Raw genomic sequence first — 13841 nt, forward strand, 5'->3', positions numbered from 1 at the left:
TTAGGTCTTTGATCCATTTTTAGTTAACTTTTGTATATGATGTGAGGTAGGGGTCCAATGTCTTTTTTTGCATGTAGATATCAAGTTGTACAAGCATCATTTATTGAAAAGGCTATTCTTTCCTCGTTGAATAGTCTTAGCAATCTTGTTGAAAAATCTGTTGACAACAGACACACACTTTTATTTCTGTCCTTTTAATTCTTTCTATTCTACTATTGATTTTGATATCTATCTGTATGTCACTACCCCATTTTTTTTTTTTTTTTTTTTTTTTTTTTTTTTTTTTGCGGTACGTGGGCATCCCACTGCTGCGGCCTCTCCGGCCGCGGAGCGCAGGCTCCGGACGTGCAGATCCAGCGGCCATGGCCCACGGGCCCAGCCACTCCGCGGCACGTGGGATCCTCCCGGACCGGGCACGAACCCGCGTCCCCTGCATCGGCAGGCAGACTCCCAACCACTGAGCCACCAGGGAAGCCCTACCCCATTGTTTTGATTGCCATAACTTTTTAGTAAGTTTTGAGGTCAGGAAATGGTAGCTCTCCAATTTTTTCTTCTTTTTCACAATTGTTTTGGCTATATGGACTTCCTTGCAATTCCATATGAATTTTTGAATCACCATTTCCATTTCTACCAAAAAAAAAAGACGATTAGGATTTTGAAAGTGATTGCACTGAATCTGTAGATCACTTTGCGTAGTATTACCATTCTAACAATATTTGCTCTTCCAATCCATGAATGTGTGTCTTCTGATTTACTTACATCTTTGCTCATTTCTTTCAATGGTATTTTGTAGCTTTCAATGTAAAGGTCTTGTACCTCCTTGGTTGAATTTATTTCTCGGTACTTTATTCTTTTTGATGCCCTTGTGAATGGAATTGTTTTCTTCATTTCCTTTTTGGATTGTTCATTGCTAGTGCATAGAAATAAAACTGATTTTTGTGTGTGGATCTTGTATCCCACAACAATGCTTAAATCGTTTATTAAGTCTACTTGTGTGTGTCTGTATGAATTGCTCATGATTTTCTACCTATAAGGTAATGTCATCTGAGGAGAGAGATTTTATTTCTTTCTGATTTGGGTGTCTTTCATTTCTTTTTCTTACCTAGTTACCCTGGCTAGAACTCTCAGTACAATACTGAATAGCAATGGCAAGAGAGGCATGCTTCTTATTGATCTTGGGGGAAAAGCTTTCAGTCTTTCACTATTGAGTACAATGTTAGCTGTGAGTATTTGGTAAACACGCTTTATCAGGTTAAGTTTCCCCCACTGCTGTCACAGTGATTTTTTCCTCCTAAAATGCAAATATCATACAGCACTCCCTTGCTAAAAGTCCTGCAGTGAGTCCCCATTTTCTTCAGCATGAAATCAAGTCCCTTAGTATGGCCCAAAGACACTTCAAGAGTGTCTGATACCTGCTGACTTCTCCAGTTTCATGTCCCCACACCCTAGAGTCACAGACACATAATTTCCCCACACATGCTGTTCCCTCCGCTGGGAACACTACCTCCCTTTCCCAAAAGGCTTCTTTGCCACAGCCCTGTGTCCCTGCCCCTCCCCACTTCGGGCAGTCTCTGTGTTACTCCTGAGTTAACGTGAACGCTCAGAGCAGGTGGTACACTAGAATACAATCATCTGCTTACCCCTTTGCCTTCCTAAACAGACCATGAGGTTTTGGAAGGCAAAGACTAGTTCTCTCATTTCTGTATCCTTAGTGAATATAAGACTTCATAAATGTCTTTGGAATAAAGACTACTTTTCTGTTTTATTTATATTTACGAACATGTCCTATAAGTCCTAACAGAAGTGGATCTACCTAAGGATGAGGTAACAAATTCAGTTAAAGAATCAGGAAGTTATATGCTTGGACTTTACCAACTCAGCTCCCCAAGCCCCGTTCGAGAGCCATACGCAGATTATTTTTGTTTTCACAGTAACCTGAAGAATGCATATACCTTCTTCCATCAAAGGATAACATTCTATATAAATCTTAGTGTTCTTTCTCTTTAGGTTGCTAGGACACTCAAAGTATTTAATGCTTCATTGTCCTGTAAGTATATTAGTCCTAGAGTCTAGCATATTTGTTTCTTCCTGTTTATGTCTTTGCTTTTCTATTTTTATTTTAATAATCTTACTGTACATAAGCCTTTTTTGAAAAAAGTGGAGCATAAATATGTAATTATATATGCTAAAAATACATTGTATGTATTTCTTGTTAGCAGAGAAGCACACAGATTGTTAAGGTGACAATGCAGAAGAGCAGAGTTACAGCCATTGAGAAAGAGTTTGTCTGCAGTTACTTTAGCTGTACAAACCATTGTTAGGTTGGGGTCTCTTAAATGAAAACCAGAAATTAGGTAGATTTCCTTCATGAGGGAGTGGAAAAAAATGTTGTTGACACAGAGAAATATTTTCAGGCCCTCAAACTCTTCTCCAAATGGCTCCTTCTTATCATTACAGAGATTTTGCATCAGACGGCACTGAGAAGAAAAGGTAAACATTTCCAATATTCAGTGAATTAGAGACTCAGAGCCGGGTTGAACTTGACCATCTGGAGCAAGTCCCTATCTTTAAATGAAGAAATGGCGGGCTTCCCTGGTGGCGCAGTGGTTGAGAGTCCGCCTACCGATGCAGGAGACGCGGGTTCGTGCCCCGGTCCGGGAAGATCCCACATGCCGCGGAGCGGCTGGGCCCGTGAGCCATGGCCGCTGAGCCTGCGCATCCACAGGCTGTGCTCCACAACAGGAGAGGCCACAACCGGGAGAGAGAGGCCCGCGTACGGCAAAAAAAAAAAAAAAACAAAAAGAAAGAAATGGCATACCCCACACTGAGCGTACACCTCCACGATTCCTCTTCCCTTCCCCCCAGATCTAATTAGTCACCGGGTCTGTGAATTTCCCACTGGGATCTTCCCCTTCCCCCTTCCCTCTCTGTCCCAAGTCTCCCGTCGGCTCTAGGTCTGAACGAACACGCAAAACTCCCATATCCTCTCCGGGGTCACCTCTTGCTGCCCATCCACGCATTCTTGGCTCTGGATTTTCTAAACGACTGAGGTGTCCTCGTGTCGCTATGATGGCCCGTGCTATTCCTCTGGGTAGAATCTTCTCCCTTCCTCCCTCCTGCCCTCTCATCATCTGGCTCATTCCCGCTCATCCATCAGGACACAGCTCAGACGGCTTCTCCTAATAACCCAGCACCTCCCTATGTGCTCCTTCACTGCTGTCTGTCTCCCTCATTAGGCCGTGAGCTACTTCAGATCAGGGAGTGAAGTTACCAGAGTCCCCAGAATATAAATCCTACTGACCAGAGCAGGTCTCAGGAAATGATTGTTGATCAGACTTGGACACGCTTAGCACACTGCTGTAGACACACTTAGTGAACGAGCGCGAAACGGGCCTCACTCATAACAGTTTCCAGAGTATGAGACGTGGATCTCACCAACTTCCACCAGCCTGATGTTTCCCCCTCTCCCACCCCAATTCTTCTACATTTATTAAGTCCTTCCCACTCCTTCCTCTGTCTAATTAAAAAAAAAATTCCTTATTCCATTTGGATTTGACTTAGATTTGTTCTCAAACTGAAAGCCAATTGTCCTAAACACTGTTTATTAAATGAATTCTTTCCTTTCTTATTCATTTTGAGGTGTAGCCTTAGCTCTTATTAAATTCTTATAAATAATAGAATTTGTTCTGGGGAATTTCTCTTCTACCCTATTGGCCTATTATCACTCCGGTTTAGTTGCTGTCATCTTATTATACTTACCTGGATATTTGCTTTTTAACTTAACTATATTTTTTCATGTTAAAAAACTATAGAGTTGGGCTTCCCTGGCGGCGCAGTGGTTGAGAGTCCGCCTGCTGATGCAGGGGACATGGGTTCGTGTCCCGGTCTGGGAAGATCCCACATGCCGCGGAGCGGCTGGGCCCATAAGCCATGGCCGCTGAGCCTGCACGTCCGGAGCCTGTGCTCCACAACAGGAGAGGCCACAACAGTGAGAGGCCCGCGTACCACAAACAAACAAACAACAACAACAAAAACTATAGAGCTTACTTCAAAAAAAAAAAAAAAAAAAAGAATACAGGAATATTTTAAACATACAGATAAGCAAAGAAAAAATTAAATTACCCTAATGCCATATCCCAGAGATAACTATAATTATCATTATGACGTAACAAGAGTGGTAGTTGACTTCCACTTAACCATCTTGCCAGATTAACTGACACCTCTAGTCCTCGGTAGAATGTACTGGCTGATGTCCATAGCAGGCTGAATCGTCCAGGAGGGCGGCCTATGCACTGTTCTCAGCATCAGCGGACTGTGCTTAGCAAGAGTGAGGTGCGTTTATTCCAACATGTTATGCCAGGTGCAGTGGTTATTCAAATGGTATGATTATTTAAATATTATGTATATTGATAAAAACAATGAGTATGAAGAGAGTAATTTCTAAGAACAGTAAGTTGAATGCTTTGGAAAGACTCTATAAAGATAAGATACTAAAAATATTACTCAAATTATGTGTACATGAGAATTATAAACATTGGAAAGAAATAAAAATCTAGGAGTCTATACTCAGCTTGTTTCATTATTTAGTTTCTCTAAATTCTTGATCCACTTTAAAGAAACCAGTATTTCACATTTTTACATTTTTTGGTGGTTACATTATTGGCATGTTTAATGCTGCCAAAAAAAAAAGACAATAGACAACTTCAGAGGACTGTAAGAGTCATAAATAGAACTAATACCTATGCCAAAGTTTGGCCAATGATTATTTACTTGTTGTAGTTTTAACAAACATTTCATTTATAAAGATTCTCCTCCTTAACCAAATTTTTCAATTAACCGATCAGCTACCAGTGCCCACAGACTTGGTTAAGAGAGCATGTATTATACCTTCAGTCATTTAAAAATTTATAAAAGTATTGATTTTTACATAAATGAGATCATGCTATAAATATTGCTTTATCCCCTTTTTCACTGACTATATTGTAGACATTATTTCAAGTCTTTAAAGATTACAACATTTTTAATGCCTGCCCAGCCCCTCCTGCTGAAGTACTATTTAATGTTTCCTTTTATTGGGCATTTAAAACTATGTACCAAAAATAAACAACCCAATCCAAAAATGGGCAGAAGACCTAAATAGACATTTCTCCAAAGAAGATATACAGATTGCCAACAGACACATGAAAGAATGCTCAACATCATTAATCATTAGAGAAATGCAAATCAAAACTACAATGAGGTATCACCTCACACCAGTCAGAATGGCCATCATCAAAAAATCTACAAACAATAAATTCTGGAGAGGGTGTGGAGAAAAGGGAACACTCTTGCACTGTTGGTGGGAATGTAAAGTGATACAGCCACTGTGGAGAACAGTATAGAGGTTCCTTAAAAAACTAAAAATAGAACTACCATATGACCCCGCCATCCCAATACTGGGCATATACCGTGAGAAAACCATAATTCAAAAAGAGTCATGTACCAAAATGTTCATTGCAGCTCTATTTACAATAGCCAGGACATGGAAGCAACCTAAGTCCATCAACAGACGAATGGATAAAGAAGATGTGGCACATATATACAATGGAATATTACTGAGCCATAAAAAGAAATGAAACTGAGTTATTTGTAATGTGGTGGATAGACCTGGAATCTGTCATACAGAGTGAAGTAAGTCAGAAGGAGAAAAACAAATACCGTATGCTAACACATATATATGGAATCTAAGAAACAAAAAATGTCATGAAGAGATTAGTGGTAGGACGGGAATAAAACACAGACCTACTAAAACATGGACCTGAGGATATGGGGAGGGGGAAGGGTAAGCTGTGACGATGTGAGAGAGTGGCATGGACATATACACACTACCAAATGTAAAATAGATAGCTAGAGGGAAGCAGCCGCATAGCACAGGGAGATCAGCTCTGTGCTTTGTGACCACCTAGAGGAGTGGGATAGGGAGGGTGGGAGGGAGGGAGACGCAAGAGGGAAGAGATATGGGAACATATGTATATGTATAACTGATTCACTTTGTTATAAAGCAGAAACTAACACACCATTGTAAAACAGTTATACTCCAATAAAGATGTTAAAAAAATAAATAAATAAAACTATGTACCTTTCTTGATTTCCTCTTCGTGGGACTGACAGAAAACTTGGAGTTTAGTTTTATGTGCAGCCTAGGGTTTCTTATACAGTTAATCTCCTTTTCTCAATTTTCACATGCCTGCTTTAAAAAAAATTTTTTTTTAAATTTTTGTGTTAAAATTGTTTCTTGTTGTAAGTTGGGAGAATCCCTTCTGGCAGAGAGAATAGACCAAACACAAACCCCTAATATCCTTTCTCCAAGTTGAGGTTATAGTATGAGTTTGGTTGACTGAAAGCCCTTTCGTTTTGCCTTAAAGGCAATTCCTTACTGTCGCCTCTCTGGTCTGACATAACTGGCCAGGGAGCTTATAACTACCTAGAGAGCTCTAAGACTTCTATCGAAATTGCTGATAAGCCCAGGAAGTGGTCTAATAGCTTAGCTTTGCTTTTTCTGGACTCCTGTATGTAACCTAGGTATATCTTCTAAAATTATTTTTCTCAGGATTTGGACACTAAAGGAGGCACAATATCAAATTAAAGGCACAAAGTATTCCTTACCTTCACTGCTACTTACAACAGCTGAAAAAAATTAACAATAATGTGAAGAGGCCTGGCCTTGTGGGTTACTTCCACAACACCTGGTCAAAAATAGGAGGCCAGAGGGCCTCATTAGGATGCTGGCTTCTTTCTGAAGCTTTCGACACCTCTAGGAGCTTTGAGCACTATCTGAAGCTGAAATTTCAATCACAACTTATATATTATCCTAAAGTGCACAAGCGGTATGCCTCTTAAAATAGACCCTCTGGATTTTTCTTTATTGTCTAAAATTTGAGATTGAATACAGATTATACTTTTCATAGCCAAACAGAAAAAGAATATCTGGGTACCTTTTAGGAGATGCGAGGCTTTTCACAGGCTCTTTAATCAGTAAGTGGTCTATGGAACAAGAAATTGTGGACATTTGCATCAGGGCCACGCCTCCAAAAAGAATTAACAGTCCGGATTGGTTAACATTCTTTAGTATCTCAAACACCTGTAGTGTCTGAAGACTCCTCACAAATGTTCTCTAACAACTTCTTTGGGCAAGCTGGTATAGATAAATAACTAGGGCTATGATCTGGGCATTACTCACATTTGCTAATGAAAAGCAGTCTGTACAGCAGCTTCTCAAGAAAAATCCAAAATTAAAAAACAAATTGGGAGAGATTTATTGGTATTTCAAAAGGTCTTCCACTTAAGAACACCCCTTTTTTAGTCCCCAATATCATTTAAAATAGGATTAGTTTTAAATAAGCTTGATTTTTCCAAACTTTTCAAGCTTGTTGAAAAATCAACAAGCTTGAGTTTTCCATAATTTACTGCCTAAATTATGGCACACCACAGTTTCACCAACTCAGCAACTTAGCACAGATCCAGGCTTCAATTTATGTGCAGGGCACTGTACCAAGCACAATGAGTGATTTCCATGGTGAATGTTATCTAACAGGCTTTCCCTCTCTGCCTGATGATTGAATTCAGTTGCAACCTTAGCATTCACAGAGTGACTCAGACTCCAGCTAGCAAGCCTGGCTGGGCAGTGGATGAACTTTGTACTTTGGAAATTAGGTTTTAGTTAGTACATTTATGTTTCATACTTCAAGGATCCTAGAACATGCTGAAAGATGCTGGAAAGAAATAGCTGGCCAATTCCAGGGCACCCTTGCAGCATATTGACCTAATCTGAAAACCAGATGTTGCCCACAATCACTTTCTATTGCAGCATAGCAGAATATGCCACCCCCAAATATGACTGCAGGAGTTCAGGACATGCCACCTCAAAAAACGCCACATTGTTGTATTACGGTGAGCTGAAGGCACTTGAAAAATAGCAAATGTGGGTGAGGTATTCTTTGAACTCTCCTTATCTCCCTAGACAGATTCTCCAAAAAGAACTCAAATGTCATAAATCCCCTTCTCAGGAGTTTCATCAACAAGGGGAGATTGACTCTTATCATAGGAGAAGAGCCTAGAAGTTGACACCACACCCAGACACACTCTGCCATAAGCTATCATGCCGCCCAGCTACTCCTCTAAGGTCCCATTCATCTTTCCTAAAAATCATTTACTCTCCCCTAAGAGGCCTATATCCTCTCTCACCTTTCCCTATTAAGATGGTATTTAAATTTGAATTCTAAGCCACTTAGAGGAGTTACTCATTTTTCCTGGGTATCTCACATGTATATCTGAGGTATACATGTTAATAAACTTCTGTGTGTTTTTCTCTTGTTAATGTGTCTTCTATTACAGAGGCTCAGCTAAGAACTCAGAAAGGTGGAGGGGACAATTATTTTCCCTCCCCTACACTATTCATCACCACCCTGGACATGGGAAAGTGCTACGACACAGTAGACAATGACATTCTTTCCTATAAAATTTTATTTATTACATAAAAAAATTCTATACATTTGTTAGACTAAAATACAGTTTTCATTATAATTCTGGTAACTGAGTCAGTACACAGAAAACTTAGCATTAGATCAGCACTTTTTTTCTAGTTCATATTTCTGCACAAGGAAAACATTTCAAAGCTCCATTTCATACAGACTCATTGTACTCTGAAGCCAGATGGAATTCCATCCAATTCAGAGCTCTTGGAAGTTAATTTCCCAGCAAGATTTGATAACTCCAGAAACTTAATTGCTTAATATACATATTTTTTAAGTCCTCTGAGAGCACAACACTCTGTAAAGTCTGCACTGTGTCAATAATGACAGTCACAAATACTACAGGGCTATGACCATGTCTGCGGGGCATGTTCAAGCACCTACATGTTTGTTTCCCCACCTGAATACAGTGTAGTGACACTGTAATAAAGAAGTAATAATAAGGAAAAAACTCAAAATAATGCTAAGGTAAAAGATCCCGAACCAGGGAATTCATGGAAGACTTAACCATGATCCCATAGTTTGTAATGGACAAAGACCGGACGTGATACAAAAATTCATTTTGACATTGTGAAATAGGATGCAAATAGCAAAACAAAACAAAACCAAAAAGACAAAAAAGGCCTCAGATTGAGAAATATGTGGCATCACAAAAGACTTCTCATGCTGGATTTCACAGCAGTGAGATGCTGAAACACATTGGTGGGCATTTTCTGTTCAAATCACCCCATACACTGGATGAGATCTGACTGGATGGGATGTTAGGCTCAGAGCCTGAGAGATGAAGAGCAGGTCCCTCTGCATCGACTGATCTTTCAAACTTGGCTGCTAGGAGCCTATTCTAAACTCAGGAGTTCAGGAAGACTGTGCCAGAAAGTACTTAAAGTTGGACCTTTGGTCTTCAGAAGATATGCTTTTGTCTTTGCTTGTTTTCCCAGAGCCCCTGTCATTTTGTTAGGTGCCCTCTACACTTTTCTCCCCACTCTTGTGTTAGTTGTAGCAAATCAGATCAGCTAACAACCTCCTGAATTTATTTCACTGGGTACCACATCTATTAGAAGTGCATTCAATGGTCAAGAATATTCTGAGGGCTTCCCTGGTGGCGCAGTGGTTGAGGGTCCGCCTGCCGATGCAGGGGACGCGGGTTCGTGCCCCGGTCCGGGAGGATCCCACGTGCCGCGGAGCGGCTGGGCCCGTGAGCCATGGCCGCTGAGCCTGCGCGTCCGGAGCCTGTGCTCCGCGACGGGAGAGGCCCGCGTACCGCAAAAAAAAAAAAAAAAGAATATTCTGAGACAGTGTAACTGAAACTTCATTATGGAGCTCCCAGTACCCTTTTATAGCATGGACAAAATCAAGAGAACCTCAACAGCAACATAATCTAGTAGCACTAAGGCAATATAGTAGAAGAAAGGTAACTTCCCCCCATGATGTCTTTGAAAATCAAAACTAGCCAAAACAAGAGGGCCAAAAATTCTGGGCGAACACTGCTAGAACCCAGAGGAAGGGGAAAATTTACTCAGTAGTCTCTGTCTCCAATCATCAGTCGCAAAGCCATCCTAGTGTTGCTTCATTCCTATGAATCACCTCATACAATTTTTGAAAACAATCCTGGCTTAATGATCCATGTGGTAAATGAAGGAAGTGCTCACATTTTCTAGTGGCAGGTAGAATGGTCTGCAGGATGCTGGTAGGACGTTCACTCCAGTCCTGTGTCCATTCATTTCTCAAGTCTTTTCTTTCTTGTTGTTTTTTTTCTTTTTATTTATTTTTGGCCGCACTGTGCAGCCTGTGGGTTCTTAGTTTCCTGACCAGGGATCGAACCCACGTGACCCCTGCATTGGAAAGCATGGAATCTTAACCACTGGACCGCCAGGGAAGTCCCTCAAGTCTTCTTTTCAATGCTTACTTTACTCACATAGAATGGTTTAACACATTATTCCTCAAAAAATAACTAACTCAAGCTAATTTCCTAGCTGATGGGATAGGTAGATCAGATTCCTATGTGAAAGTCAGGACATTTCCTTTAGGTCATACACTTCTATGACAAAAAGACATTATCAAATATAGATACTTAACACCAGACTTGGGCCCTTTTCCACCCAATATGGGAACTTCTACCTGTGGTCTCTTCCTTTGCTACTGTGGAAGGTTCAATAGAGAGCTCTTCTGGGGTTGGGGGGTGGGGAGGAGAGCTGACTTTTCTATTTTCTTCACCAGCCAATTAGGACATTTCCACTGCTTTCTTCAGCTTGAAAATGTAGGTAATAGTTTGATGTCTGACTATATAGGTCATGACCCCATGGAATCAAATCTCAAAAAACATCAAATTTCTTTAAGGATGTCTGCCTGCTTTTTCAAGGGCCCAGAGGACACTCCATATAGTTGCAGCAAGCTTAGCTAACAGTAAGGTGTAAATGTGAAGTAACCCACATGCTCCCTAAAGAAGGAAGGTGATGTGGATGGGGGGAGTGGAGGCACAGTCCCATGGGCAGTGGTCCAAGGCTGCCCTAGCAGTGACCGAAAAACACTCAAAACAGGAGGGAACACCTCGCTGATTTATGAAGGAGAAAAAAATAACTCTTGAGTTTGTCCCCCCAGCACCTGCTCCTCCAACTTTCCACTAAAATTTTTTGTCAACTATGGACTATGGTAAGTTTGCTAATTTATCACCATCTTCAAATGTTCTTGGTCGTGTTGACGGAGATATATTTTTAGACAGTGATCCAACTGATAACACTATGCTACAGATGTCATAGCTGAGTGACAATAATAAAGAATCTAGTGTTTTGGTAGATGGATAATTACAGGGATTCCCTATTCATTTCTTCTTGGATTTTCTTGTCCATTGCAAATAATTTGGTACCTTGCCAAAAATTCATCGTAGGACACATACATCCTCACACCTCCAAGGAAAGAAATCTTACTGTCTTGAAGATTCAATGTTGTCCTGTTTTTCATTCAGATTAGTGTGGTTTTGATTTTCAAAGCTGGTACTAAAAGTTTTCAAGTTATAAAAAGGATTCCAGATGACAAGGTCCTACTGTATAGCACAGAGCACTATATTCAGTATCCTATGATAAACCAAAATGGAAAAGAATATTTTAAAAAGTAGATATATATAACTGAATCACTTTACTGTACAGCAGAAATTAAACACACTGTAAATCAACTATACTTCAATTTAAAAAAAAAAACGATTCCAGGTCTGAAATTGGTAAGTACCATCTTAAAAGTATCTTCAGTGGAGGCCTAATCATTACTTTATTTCAAAAGACATTATCAAACCAACTTTAGGGCAGCCTCTGATTTGCGTTCGTTAGGCCCTGAAGGGATGGGGGCAGGGTGGAGGCTGGCAGTCTGAGGATCCTGAAATTCTATTAGTATTTTAAATGTTCCTAAGTAGGCTATGTGACTTTGAGAGAAAGGTAGTTCATTGCTTCCATAAGCCTCTCAGAGGGGCCCTTGGTCCCCTCAAAAGATTAAGAACCTGCTTTTGAATATCAAATACTAAATTCGGGTCTTAGCAAATAAAAGTGAAAGATTTCTGAAACATTTGGAAATTACAACGTTTTCATGTTCAGCTAGATCTTGACTAGACCATGAGTAACCTGAAAGCTTTACTATTCTGAATTCCCTGGTCTAGAATGTTTATTCCTCAGGAAATCATTTATATTGTAAAACTGAGTACCAAAACTGAAGAAAATAGCCTAATATTTGGGTCCCTAACAATTGCATATCTTTTCCACAAGTTTACTAATGAATTCCTTTAAAAAATATCCAACTTAAATCCTGCTCATTTAATTTAGAAAAGTGATAGCTGTTCATGTGATACTGAAATGGAAGTATCATTCGTCTTTTTTTTACACATATAAAAATCAAGGAGATGGGGTGGAAGAAAGGGTACTATAGTATTTCCATAGAAAAGAAAGGTTTTCCACAGAAATTCTCAAGTTTAAAAATGCTGCATTGAAGTTTTTTTATAAGAAAGATATATTCAAAGATTTAAATCTTGGATTAAAAATTGCCTCTTAAATTGAAACTTGGAGAATAAGAATTTGCCTCAAATTTATGAAATGTGAATGGGGGAAAGTGTGCTATTTAAAATTTTTTGGTGTGTACAACATGTTTAGTTTTTTATTTTGTTTTCTAAGTTTGCTAGCTTTATATTTTCTCTTGGCACATTCAAGCATCCTGCTTTTTCACAATTTGGGCTATGTGTCATTAAAAAGATAAGCTTATTCTGAAAGTAGCCACTGTATATGAAGAGTGCCTGCTCTTCAAATGGGCTAACATGTATTCCTTAGTACACAGAGATACATGAATATGCATTTAAAGCAAAAGGCATTCTGCACTGTGATTATATAATACACAAAGCTCTGCTTTATGCATTTACTTACGAACCCTCAATTTTCCAATATGTGTTCACAGACCACATCTTAAAAACTCTAGGCAAGCCATTATAGTGCACTTTTATCTATCAGATGGAATATATGAAAAGAATACAGAGATTAACTGTGGCAGGTGCACTGATAAGCCTCCAGAGTCTGAGGATTTTGTTTTTGTTTTTTTAAGTAGCAGTAAAAACGCAGCAGAGAACTTATTGAAAGGTGAAAACTTTTAAAGACCTTTCTGAAGGAAACTTCTTAGAGGCTGTGTTAAAGGCTATTATTGGAAACTTCAAAAATTCAAGTGAGGTTACTGATGAAAGATAAAATAAAATGTACAGGTCACCGTAATTGGCAGCTCTGGTTTTAGAACTGACCCCAGAATTCTACTTTGAAGGCCAGGAGACCTCTTGAAATGGCCTTTATTAGCTATTAGTGGTGCCTGGTGGAAATGGTTGGGGGTCTTGAGGGCACTAACATGGCCTCACACATATTTGGTGCCTGTAGTTTCCGTAGCTGTTTTAAGGGAGAGGGTGGGAGGAGCATTACTCTGGTTTCAAGGGGCTCAGGACTGCTATAAAAGGGGTCACCTCCTCACCACCTGGTACTGGCGTGAAATCCTGAAACTGCCCTGGGAAGATAAGGGAGCCCTTGGCAGATACCGAGGTCAGTGGTATTGGGAACTGGCAGCTTAACGCCCTTGGCTGAAAAAAAGACAAAATTAGAGTAAGGGAGCATCTCTACAAAGGAAAAACGTATTTCCAGCTTAATTTTTAAATAGACTCAGTGAAAGCCCCCTCCTCAACCATTATGCAAAAAGTTTAGGAACCAACACACAGTTAAGTTACTTACATTGCAGTAACTTAGGACTTAACTATGCTATAGGATAGGATATAAGCATTGATCTTTAAACATTAAACATTGCATTAAATGGTTTAAAGAAAGA

At 39.8% G+C, this 13841-nt stretch overlaps 1 protein-coding gene across 1 annotated transcript in view; it reads right to left on the bottom strand.

Annotated features, from left to right (window-relative positions):
• The window catches only part of SLC44A1 (solute carrier family 44 member 1), a 199997-nt gene that overhangs the window by 31785 nt on the left and 154371 nt on the right, over positions 1-13841 (bottom strand). The window lies entirely within an intron of this gene.

Source organism: Kogia breviceps, chromosome 8, assembly GCF_026419965.1.
Source record: "Kogia breviceps isolate mKogBre1 chromosome 8, mKogBre1 haplotype 1, whole genome shotgun sequence".
In the NCBI taxonomy this organism is placed as follows: Eukaryota; Metazoa; Chordata; class Mammalia; order Artiodactyla; family Physeteridae; genus Kogia; species Kogia breviceps.